The sequence below is a fragment of the Mus caroli genome, chromosome 16 (assembly GCF_900094665.2).
Source record: "Mus caroli chromosome 16, CAROLI_EIJ_v1.1, whole genome shotgun sequence".
Lineage (NCBI taxonomy): Eukaryota > Metazoa > Chordata > Mammalia > Rodentia > Muridae > Mus > Mus caroli.
In genome coordinates, this window is record NC_034585.1 from 36,281,871 (window position 1) to 36,294,572 (window position 12,702).

Below are 12,702 nucleotides of genomic sequence, written 5' to 3' on the forward strand. Positions count from 1 at the left end.
TTTTTTTTTTTTTTTTTTTTTTTTTTTTTTTTTTTTTTTTTTTTTTTTTTTTTGGCTGTGTTACTATTGGTCTTTGCTGTAAAATTAGAAAGAATAAATCAAGAATTCTTGTATTTTAAAACTTAAGTTTCAATGTTCGGAGCATTTAGAAATCAAGATAGTAAACAGTCAACATTCGCTTTTAATTCTGTGACATTAATCCAAGTTGTCACTGGTATGTGTGGGGGTCTCTCTCTCCAAGCTTGTCTCACCTAATACAGTTGGACTCTTACAGTGGGTATTTGAGAGATTTTTGAGATGTCCAACGAAAGGGAACTGGGGGCAGGGCTAGAGAGAAAGAGAAACTTTGAGGCATCCTTTATCCTCTGCTATTTCTCAACAACTTTTGTGGAGGCTTTGTTCCTTCTCCAGATGCCAAGACTCAAACACCGATGACTGTTTTCTAATAAGTTTATAATAATTTTTTATCTATTTTTATGTGTTGTAAAAATGTGTCCAGATGGTGCCAGAACAATGTTTTATTACAGTGGCTGAAATGCTCACTATTTAAGTCTGCAGAATTACTTACTGCCCCTTTCCTACCTCTTCCTACCTCCAGATACCTCATTTTTTTTCTTGGAATTTATCAAATATTTCTTCCTTAATTTTTTTATTTTTGAGTTGACAATAAACATCTCGAAACATGATTATTTTAAAATTAATTGACTCATTTAGGCGGACTTTTATGTACTTCCTGATGAGGGGATGTTGTTCTTTGAAATAGGGTTTCTAATAGCCCAGTCTGGTCTTGAACTCTCCATGCAGCAGCAATGATCTTGATCCTTCTACCTCTGCCTCCTCAGCCCTGGGATTATATGTGCATGCCACCATGCTTGATATTAAGTGCATTTTTAACATTTGAGTGTTTTAATCTGGCATTTTCATTTAATTAAGGCTCTCATCAATCAATACCTTTGTTAATTTCTCCATTTACTGTGTTGCCAAAAATTATAGGCCATGGTGTACAAAGAAAATGATCTGTGAAATATTTTGTGTTTCAAAATCTTCTCTGCTAGAAGCTATGTGGCTTTTATTAAGTTCATTATAAGAGGCAAGAGGAAAAAGGCATATATAATTATCCAGGGGAGTATGCCTACCATGAAGGTCATGGCATTATTGAAGGCTTTGGCTATAATTTAAGAACAAGTCTGTTCTTTCCTGTCATTTCCTACTCCTGTAGTATCTTCATTATCAGGGTAGCATGTTTTACTTATTGTTAAGCCCAAGGAGATGAACTTGTTCAAAAATCTAAAGACATAGAAGTGATATCTTGATCAGCAGGAAAACAGACTGTATCAGTTGGTAGGGATGGATAGGAGCTACCTATGGCAGTGGAGTTACAACACAGTTTCATAAGTGACTTTAGAATTGACTAAATAAAGAAGCTTTAGCATAGGGGAGGTCCTCATCTTGGGACAGGGGACAATTTCCTATCGAAGTCATTGTAAATGGGACATCACAGAGAACAAATATCTAGTCAAACAGAAACCCAGCCTACGTTTTCTTAGCTGAAAATCTGCAGGTAAATATACAGTACATTTAGAACTGTCAGTTTAAGTAATAAAAGAGATATTTGTTTATTTTTAAGTAATTAATTAGTTAATTAACATTCTTGATACGGTTCCTTCTCAATGCGGAGAGCTAAGGTACAGGGTGATTAATGGTCACTAAAGCTGCCTGGAACCAGCTGCTTCCTAGTGTGTTGTCAAACCAAAGAAGAGTAAAGGATGTGGTCAAAGAGGGAGCAGAGTGAAGGTTTTTTGTTTTAAAGGAAGAATGAGAAAAGCCCCCAAGTGGGAGGAGTTGTATCAAGAGAGGGACATGCTGTCTTGTATAGTGGTCTTTTGTGGTGAGAACTAGACAGAAGTTGAAGTTATCTTTATTTATTATTTTTTAAAAAATTAATTGTCTTGTTTATTTACATCCCAAATGTTGCCTCCCTCTTGGTCCCCCCTGAGAGACCAAGAGTTCTTCATCCTATTCCCACTCCCCTTTGCCTCTGAGAGGGTGCCACCCTACCCCCCAGCTATTTCCTTTCTCTGGGGCATCAAGTCTCTACAGGATTAGGTGCATCCTCTTCCAGTGTTATCTTTATTGAGGATGATCATTCTTTAAGTACAGCTCCAGCTGGACACTGGGGTACTCACAGAGCCTTTGCTTGGCCTTTATCCCAACAGGGGAGGTGAGTTTTAACTGACTGTGCATGCAGGGGAATGGTCACATTTGTCTACTCTATCTTAACTCATATTACTCTTTGTGGAGGCTATCGATCTAGACATTTCCCTTTCTTCTTCTTGAATGATGTGAGCAGCTTGCAATCACCATGGGCTCCTGTCCTTACATCCCTGAGGAAGACAACTCATGTCCCACTGTGAAGGAGCTGATGATGGGACTTACGTACAGGATGATCACTAGAGAACAAACAGTAAGAAATCTATATTTCTACAATGTTCTATCATCCCTAAGATGATCATCATCAAGTGAAATGTACATTTCTTACTGTTTCTTCCCTGTTGATCTCCCTGCATGCCAATCTTGATGTCTTAGTGTTCTCCATTAAGAACTATGCCCTTGGCAAAATTACAGCATGACGAGATAAAGAAATGTTCACCAGCAGAGCCAAGAATGGAAGAGGAGTGGAGTGTCTAAGTTGTAAAACAACCTGATTTCTTTCACCTCTTCTTAATTCAGCTTTAATCTCTTCCTCCCATACCCCCAGCCCTCACTGACCACCTAGAACACCTTCTACCATGGATACATTAGTGAGTCTTCACTCAAGCAAAGGCACGCAACAAATGTACACATCCCTTTTTCAGGATGACAAATTCCAAGCATGTGTATTTGGACTGATGGTATTGCAGAAGTCTTTACTGCCAGACTCCCACCCTGAACTGTAAGACCATGTGTATAGAACAGTTGCTCAGGAGAAGTGTTATGGCTCTATTGATTTTCATTATGAAAATCAAGCTCCAACAGCAGGATGCTTCTTTTTACTGCTGACTACCTCCACCCCCAGGACCCCAAAATCTGGTGTGGTTTTCAACTAAAATGGAAACCAGTAGAGAGCAACTCAAGCACCTCTAAAATAGGTAATAGTCATGGTGAGGAGCTGGACCTCAGGTTTGGAATGGAGCCGTGGCCTTTTCTGGGCCCCAAAGTCAGAATTACTGTGGTGTGAGAGCAGATAAAGCCTGTGGCCAGGAGATCCTGGAAGGTTGCTGTTTAGCTGATTTGCATGTTGGAGTGTAGTACAACCAATTTAAGCTTATCCCTGACTAGTTTACAAATAAATGAGACTCAAACTATGGTTATTTTATTTAGGTTTGACAATTACTGGGGTGTTGCCTGTGCCTTGGACTGCTCACTGCCCAACCCTCCTTACTCTTGGGGGTTGGAGATGAGATGGTGCAGAATCAATGGTACAGACTCCGGGAGCAGTCCTCAGCAAGCTCCTTTAATAATCTACAAGGGGGGAGGGTAGCATTTTTTATACCCTCCACCTGCATCCCTTTGGTACCCAGCAAGCGTCTCTTCCAAGCAGCAGTTCCTAATTGGCTGGCATTGTCTGCGACAGCAATCCATGATCTCTCAGGCAGTCTTCGATTAGGTCCTCCTGCAGGAGTTGTCTTTGCAGCTGCATGGCCTTGTTTATGCAGAGGTGGTTCCTGCCATCTGTTCCTCCTACACTGGGGGAAGGGTTACCCCCTAATCTACTCTTCTAACCGTTGACCTGGCTACCTCTGGTGTACCCCAGATACCTGCTGTTTCTCCTGGCCATGTGCTCATGGTCCATCTCCCCTCATGGTGGCTTTGACTTTCTTCTCTTGTTCTTCCTCCTCCACCTGGTCTCTCCTCTCTCCTTCCTCTTCTCCACTTCCAACCAGGTAGCTCAAACCCCACCTATCTCTAACCCCTCCAGTAACTGGCTATAGTTAATTTTATTTAACCAATAGTTTTAAATCTAGGAATAAGGTTTGCCTAACTAAAGCTTGTCAACACGATAAGTCCCTTGTAGGCCTAGACCTTTGGATATAGAATTCAGCATTACAATACATAGCAACAGACCAAACCTCAACACTGGAGTCATTGTTAACTGGAATGAGTTCTGAGGTCATGCCTCCCCAGTGGGAAGTCCAAATAGGACCCTGTAAGGAATCCAAGCTATCCCTGGGAAGTAGAACAGGAAGGCTGTCACACCAACTTTAGCACCAAGGCCATTGAAGGAGAATAGTCTGAAGAATGTGGAAAAAGCCATGGAATAGCTAAGTAAGCAGTACCAGTGCCACATTTAAATCTACAGTATCAAGGGACTAGGACAGTGCCTGTGTCAGACTGGATTCCATGGAGCCATTATCATCAACAACCATCAGTAACCTTTCTACTGGTGTTGGGATTCAAATTCCCTGGGTGTCAGATTCCCTGGACTGTCATCAAGAGAAGAAAGGTTACCTGGAACCAATCTTAACCCCGTTGTAGTACCAGAATCTGTCTTCCAAAAAGTCTACTCTAGGAGCCTGGTGATGAGCCTTTTTAATACACAGCTTAAAATTAGACTGAGCTTCAGTGATCCAGACCCCCCTTTGCTCTTCATCTCATTTTAACTCTTTACCATTCACAGTTGTCTGAGTTGACAAAAGGTGGGATAGCTGACCATTTTCATTTTTCATGAAACCTTGTTTTCACAGGTCAGGGTAGAGGGCTCAGTTTCTTAATCTCATCACCCCTAACCCCATTTCCCCCATCCCTGGAGCTTTCTAATGCATCATGGCAAAGCTGACCTCTGCCTCCATCTCATTGAGTGAGTTTTCTCAGGAGGTGTAGCTTATGTACCCAAAGCAGGGGCATCTGTGAAGAGGCAGAGGGATTTTCCAAGGTAGTGGAAAGGAAAAAGTCCATCTTTGCTGAGGATAGCAATCTCTAACATCTTATAGTTTATTCAAAACTTCAAAATATTTTAAAAGCGATTTTATACTTAGGTTCTTATTTGCATAATTTCTACCTCTCCCTCTCCCCTTTCAACTTCTTTATTTCTTTAAAAATTATTTATTATTAACATGTTTGTATATGGTGTATGTGTGGGTCATGGATGCATCACAGCTTATGTGTGGAGATCAATTTTCTTTTTTTACCTTTATGTAGGTTCCAGGAGAAGGGCACATGCTTCGCTCACTGAGCCATCTCACCTGGCCAGGATGGTCTTATTTCTTAAAGTCAACTCAACTTTCTATTACAAGTTGAAGTAGGGAGAAGAGGAGGGGTTGAGGAAGGTATGACTCCCTTGCTTGGGGCCACATACCATTTATAAACAAAAGTTCAGGTCATCAACTGTTGGATGCCCCACCTTAAAAGGTCCTTCATTTATACACAAATCAAAATCTACCTCTATCTATCTATCTATCTATCTATCTATCTATCTATCTATCTATCTATCTATCTATCTACCTATCATCTATTGATCCCATCCTCTCTATCACTTATCTTTCTGTAAAACGCCATCCTGGTCACTGGTGCCAGGTTTGAGGTGAAAGTTTGGTTTAGAAATAGGATCAATTTTGAATAGGAAAGGAACATTAGAAAATTTGGTTAACTTAGGTCTTGTCTTTCACCATCACTTAAGGGAACCCTGTTTACTTTTCTGTCAGAGCGGGGTCTGGATGGTTAACAGGAACATGGGATTTGCTTTCACTCATCTGAGCCCTGAGCTTTAGAAGACAGGTACATATATCTATCTACTGGTTTAGAAGTATCAGTTAGATGATCAGTTTGAACATTTATATTAACAGGAAGCATTGAGGTTGTTTTCTGGTAGGTCTAGTATGTTACTACAATTTGTCTGTATATAAAAATTTCAAAGAAAAACCAAATTTATATTTTAATCAAGGTTGTAGAGTCAAAGCACAATTTTATAGAATTAACACTTTGCTTCAACTGTCTCTTTTCGCTTATCTATTGGAGAAACTAGGGACAGTCCTGGAGTTAAAAATGCTTCAAATTTCATAGCCTACCATCTTTTCTCCCAGCACAGAATATCTGTCTCCTTGTTAAGATTCACAAGGAGTTATTTTTCCTTTGATAACAGACATTCTCCACCTCCGTTGCTCCTTTCCCCTGCTGTTCTCTCTTGTTCATGTGCTGGCCACAGCAGGTGGTCCTGGTTTTCTCTTGTTATGATGATTTCTAATTGTCATGTACAGTATATTCAGATTTACATAACTCTTCATTGTAAGCAAACTAACTGCTTAGAGAAGAGCTTATTAATCAGTCAACATTAACAACAGTAAAAGAACATTTACATACCACTGAGGATAGTACTGACAGAGGTAGAGAGAATGCCAAGATATTTTTTCCTCCTTTGGCCTCTGATTATTATTATCTTTTACAGTGTACTTCTTCATCATAAATACGACCAGTTGTCATATGCCTGGTTGTGTGTATTTCTCCATAAAGGGATTTTTTTTTCAGATGCAACCAAGTTTATCATTGTGTTCGTCAAAAGGAATATGTTCTAAATGGACTCAGCATAACTATATGAATAATTTAAAAGCAGAGCTTTACCAGCTGGTAGTGAAGGGAGATGTCAGGGATTGCAAGTGTGAAGGAAGCAATCTTCTGCTCCCTCCCTGAAGATGGAGGTTCCCCTGTTTCAGGGACTTGTGGGAAGTCTGGGGAAGCTGAGAACAGGTCCTGGATGACAGCCAGTAATGAGATGAAAATCCGCATCTTATAATATCCAGGAACTGAATTCTGCCAACAATTGGAATAAATGGTTCTTTGGAGTTTCCCATCAGCCCAGCCTGGCAGCCATCTTGATGTTAGATTGTGAGAACCTGAACATTTATTTAAGTCCTATGGACCCCCTCCCCCATTTTTGACCTACAAAATGGTGAGATAATGAATGGATGGAAGTTTGTAGGAATTTGTATTGTTGTGATAAGAAACTAATAAAATGAATCTTAGATTGTAGTGAGAAATTTGGTTTCTTTAAATCACATAGTTATGCTATGTGAGTATGTTTCATTTTAATCCCGGGTGTGGGATAGGAGGCTGCTTCTCAGCAGGTGACTCTGATTTGTCTTATGCACTAGGAGGGATGCAATTTTTGCCTAGCTGCAGATAGTTTATGTTTGGAATTCTGAGAACTTCTCAGAGGGTACAAATGTCTGGGGCCCAAGAGGGGTGGGGATGCTCCAAGGAGGCTGCTGCTGGTTCCTGCTGTCATGGTTTGTCAAGTGGTCATGAGCAAAGAGATGAGAGGCAGTTGCATATATTCTAATGTCTAAGATTGGACTTGCTCCAAGGAACTCAATGCCCCTAATCAGCAGGGAATAGTCTAAAGAAGTCTAAACTCCCTTTCCCCTCTAACCCTCTTTTTCTCCTACCTAGTATTGTGGGTAGGTGGGTGGGTTGGAAGGGATTAGAGAGGAATAAGGATTGAAAGGCTGTTGGATAAGAACCTAGTAAAGTAGCCAAATAAATCATTTCAGTTCTAGATTATTATTATTTTTTTTGAGAAAATAATTTTTTGGCATGGGGCAGGGTCTCAGTTTTCCCCTTAAAATTTTTATGACTGTGGGGAAGTTTCTTAACTTCTCTGCACCTCTACTCTTTGTTTATAGACAGAAATAGAAATGGAAGAAGAGAAGGAGTGAAGAGATCAGTTAGGAATATGTGGGAAACACATTCTGAAGATGAGTGTGTACTAAATGCCAACTGTTTATGTTGTAGCATTTGCTACCATATATTTGTTTCTATTGTGAAAACATCTATCCCAGTATGCATCACATAGTAGGCTCTTGTCCCATGCTGGGGCATGTCAGCTTTCCTTTGTCTCTGCATTGTTGTTGGGCAGTTCCAAGTTCTACTAACCACTTCCTTTCCCCCTATCTCTTACACTTCGCGCATATTGATTTTTGAGACTGGAAGGGAAACATTTATCATTCTTAATTGCAATAAAATCATTACAATGGTGTTAAACATTCAAATAGAAATTAAGTTCCACTGCATAATGCAAAGACGACTATTAATCTGTGCCCATAGCCAAGCCCAGGAAGAGTGATGTGCATAGAATGGTTGTGATGTGTTAATACTGTCACGATGCTGGGGAAGAATCTTCGATCTGCACGAAACAGTGATACTTTACAGGCAAGTCTTTTCTGTTTCAAAATGGAGAATCAGCCGATAAATTCCCTCAGCAAGATGGCAAAGTAGAAAAATAATCTTAAAAAAAATAAAGAAGACATTTAATTCCCAAGTAATTATCAACACTGCCTGTGGAAGATAAAGTCTCAGTGGTGATATGTAAAGATTTATCTTCATCCTCAGACAAATTACCAAAGGAGATGATTAGTGCACATCTTCTAGGCTCCTCTGTTTCCGAACAACTAGGATCTCAGCCCTTGAACCTGGCAGGCAAGACTCTCAACCAGGATCAGATGGGGGTTTTTCAGGGCTGGAGTCCAAGCTAATTTGTAGATCCCTTTTTAATAAGAAGATGAAAAATGCAAATTCAGATTTTAGGGAGAAAAAGGAAGGCTTATTCTCAAGGGAACTAAAGTCAATTATATCTTTCTAAAAGATAATAAATATCAAAACTATTACAGAACCCAGAAAGATGGGTTATTGTTGCTATTAATCCCTTGCCTGACATAACTCTATGATGCTTCCCCCCCTAGATATTCAATACCATGTTTGTTCTTTGATCATCACCTTGTGACAACTGTTCAGTAATATAACTTCCAGAGAAAATTCAAGTTTACGTTCAGCATAGTTTACAGAAACTTGCCTAAGTCTTTCAGACAGAGTGAGCAGATGAAAAGCCTTGCATGGAAGGCCACATTTGTGTTGGACGTGACATGGTGTTTCTGGGAAGGCATGTCACTCCCCAAGAAAAAAAAAACTTTGGAGGATGCACTTCTCTGGCTCTCTCTTGGTATCCCTTCCCAAGCTGTACTGCAGTGTCTGGCTTTGTTGACCAGGTCTTCCGCATTCCTTCTCCTTGCCTTACATCACTACTTCCTTTCTGGGTTTCAGAGAAACACCTCCCTTGGATCTTCCTTGCAGTCAATTATGGTGTGCAGTTGCTCCTTAAGACAACTTATGGTCCATTTTTGTGGTAGGATGTGTGGATATGACTTGCCTCAAGAGACCACAAGGGTGACAGGCAGGCTGGTACAGAGCTACTGACATAGCTCCTACATTCTCTCTTCCCTGGAGTGAAAGGTCACCAAACTTGGAAGGAATCAGAAAAGAGAAAGCCCTTAAAACTTCCTTGGCTCAATAGTAGCCGTCTCTTTCCCTAATGCACCTTCAATCTAGCATTCTACCTGGTCAAACGTGCCTCTCACCTTTTCTCCAAGTATGTAATGATCTCTCCTGTTTGTTTCTGGCCCTGAATCACCTCAGTGCTTTCTTCCAGCAGGGTGGTCATTCCCCAATATTTACCTATTTCTACCCCTCAAACCGGACCATTCCATTTCAAAGGAACCTTTCCTACATTGTTCACTTAGCCCAGAGAGCACCTGTTGGCCTCAGTTTTCATTGACATGCCTCTGGGATTGCTTTGCATATCATTAGTCTTTCTACTCACATGTGCCCAGAACATTTAGAGAAAAATTTGTCAGCTAAATAGAGAACTAAACGGGAAACCATTTAACCTGCAAGTTTTGATATATTCATTTATTCAACATATCCTTGTGATAGTAAAACTGAAAACTGGAGCAAGGGGAATAAACCAGCCAAAGTGATATTCTTATTGCGTCTATTCTTTTAGGACAGTTTCTAAAATTACTATGGAAATAAAGGCTTTATTGTGGTGCAGTTTGGGTGTGGATATGTAATACATATATGTACATATCTGTCTATGTGCACGTCAATGCACACACATGGAAGCTGGACTGTGGATATCCCCTTCTGTCACTTTTTATCTTATTACCTTAGACAGGGTCTCCTACTGATCTTTGGCTAGGCTGGTGGCCAGTGAGCTTCAAAATGTTCCTGACTCTGGTAGGCTGGTGCTGGGGTTACAGGCTCATTTGTCCATGACTATATTTTTATATGGGTGCCAGGAATCCAAATTCAGGTTCTTATAGTTGCACATTAAGCACACTTCCCACGGAGCCAATGTCTCATCCTCAAGATATAGTGTTTGAAGGAAAAACGTGTTTACTATAAGATGGTATCCAGGCTCCTTTGTCTGTTTTTAAAAGAAGAGCCAGATAGTTGTATATGGATAAAAATTAGCAAGATAAAGGAAAGTAATCACACAAATGTCTTGAGATTGGAAGGTTTTGAGTTATAAGTGTTAAAAAGATTCTTTTTAGATTGTGAACATGTGATTGCAACTATGTCTTCTAATCCTATAAATTTCTAAAAGTATGAAGATATATATCCTGCGTGCCCTGTGGAGGATAGTACCTACTCTGTGCTTCTTAAATCCTCATTTAACTGACTTAAACCTCATTTGCTAAGTGAAAGAAAGTAAAACCCATGTCAGAGTCTCTGGTATAATTTTTTTGATTGTTTATTGATTTCCAGATATAGAAATGTTCACAACTTCCTGGCTGACATTTTTAGAGCTAAAAGCATATAACAATTGTTATGTTTTTATCTCTTAGTTGTGTATAAAACAATAGTGTGTGGTATAGCAAATGGTGTGTTATCTTCAGCGAAATGTGGTAGATAGATATCTTCATGTGGCTTAAGCCTTTATCGTTTGATGAAATGGACAATTTTTTTATAATTTTTAGTATTCACTCATTTTTTCAAGTTTTAGTTTGCTACTCTTGGTACGTCTCACCCAGGATTCATGAAAATGGGGAAAGTTATAGGAAACTAGTTCCACTTCTTATCCACTTCACCTGTGATGGAAACCAGTTGCTCTGTCTGTCCTGAATTACCTTGTGTACTTCTTTCCACTGTGGAGAACTTCTACCTTCTTCTTTGAGGCACTATTTCCCCTCTGTTCATTTTTCTCAGTGGTTTCTGAGAAGGATTACATTCATATGGTAGGATTCTGCTCCCAGCACAACTGATTGGTTCTGATTGTATTTGAATCAAGCTTGTTTCTGTCAAATGAATTTAGCTTTGTTACAGCCATGTAGTGATGTGTTAGTTACTGTTTTGAGTGCCTGACTTCCAAGGCACAAAAACTGTTAAGTTTGGTGTCCACATCTTCCCATGGAAACTGAGAAGTAAATCAAGACTCCCATGGCTAAACAGAACAGAAGTACACTTGAAGGGATGAAAGAGATGCACACATGATGGCACTGGGGTCCTGTCTGTATTTCTGCTTGTGCACTCTGTGGCTAGAGTAAAGAAGATAATTGCTTTGCTTTACATTGCAAGAGTGATGGCTGATACCTCGGCAACAAAAGAAAGATTCACAAGAGAAAAGTATAAAAATGTATTTGATCATAGTTTTACACAATACAGGGTCTTTCAGATCAAAGGCATGAAGACTCAGTGAAATATCATTTTATGCTTATGTTTGATGAAGCATGGGCAGCCAAGTATAAACTGTTGTGTAGCTGTTTCCTCCCTATTGGGCATTATCATTGCCATATTGACTCAGAGCAGCTGTGATCACTCCCATGAGATTCTAGTAATAGTGAGCCCATTAGCTCCCTTATGGAGGGAATGTGGAGGGTCAGGAGGCTTATAAAACCCACAAGACTCTAGAGACCTCTCCTGAGGTTGGATAAATGGTCAACAATTGCTGGGAGGAAACAAGCATTTGGTGTTTTAATTGACAGTAAGCTGTGCAGGGAACATCAGTGATAATAAGGCTTTGGGAAATGGCCGTCCATGCTGGGGTAGGGGTTTTACTGAGTTACTCCTATTTCTGTAAGTAACCTTAGTAAACTCATTGGTTGACCAAGATAGATGTGGTTAGAATCTCTTCTTGGGTCTGTTGGTGTCTTTTCTATATAGGGTGATGAAAAATATGTTCCTCAGGATGTCATTGAAAAATGAAGTGGACAAATCCCTTCCAGTCTACTCCAGCACCGGGGTGCCTTACCCGAGGAGTCTCCGAACACCCGCAAGGACCCACACAGGATCCCCCACAGGATCCTAAGACCTCTGGTGAGTGGAACACAGTGTCTGCTCCAATCCAATCGCTCGGGACCTGAGACTGCCTTAACTAGGGAAGCAGATGACCCTGCCTGAGCAGGGGCACAAGTCCTTTCCTGTCCACTCCAGCACTGGGGTGCCTTGCCTGTGGGACACACACAGGATCACTCACGGGATCCTAAGACCTCTGGTGAGTGGAACACAGCATCTGCGCGGGACCTGAGACTGCATTAACTAGGGAAGCAGATCACCTGGCCTGATCAGGGGTACAAGTCCCTTCCCATCCACTCCAGCACTGGGGTACCTTGCCCACGGAGTCTCCAGACACCCCCAAGGTCCTCACAGGACCCTCCACTGGATCTTAAGACCTCTGGTGAGTGGAACACAACTTCTGCCAGAAGGCAGGTTCAAACACCAGATATCTGGGCACCTTCCCTGCAAGAAGAGAGCTTGCCTGCAGAGAATACTCTGACCACTGAAGCTAAGGAGAGATCTAGACTCCCAGGTCTGCTGATAGAGGCTAACAGAGTCACCTGAGGAACAAGCTCTAACCAGAGACAACTATAACAGTTAGCTTCAGAGATTACCAGATGG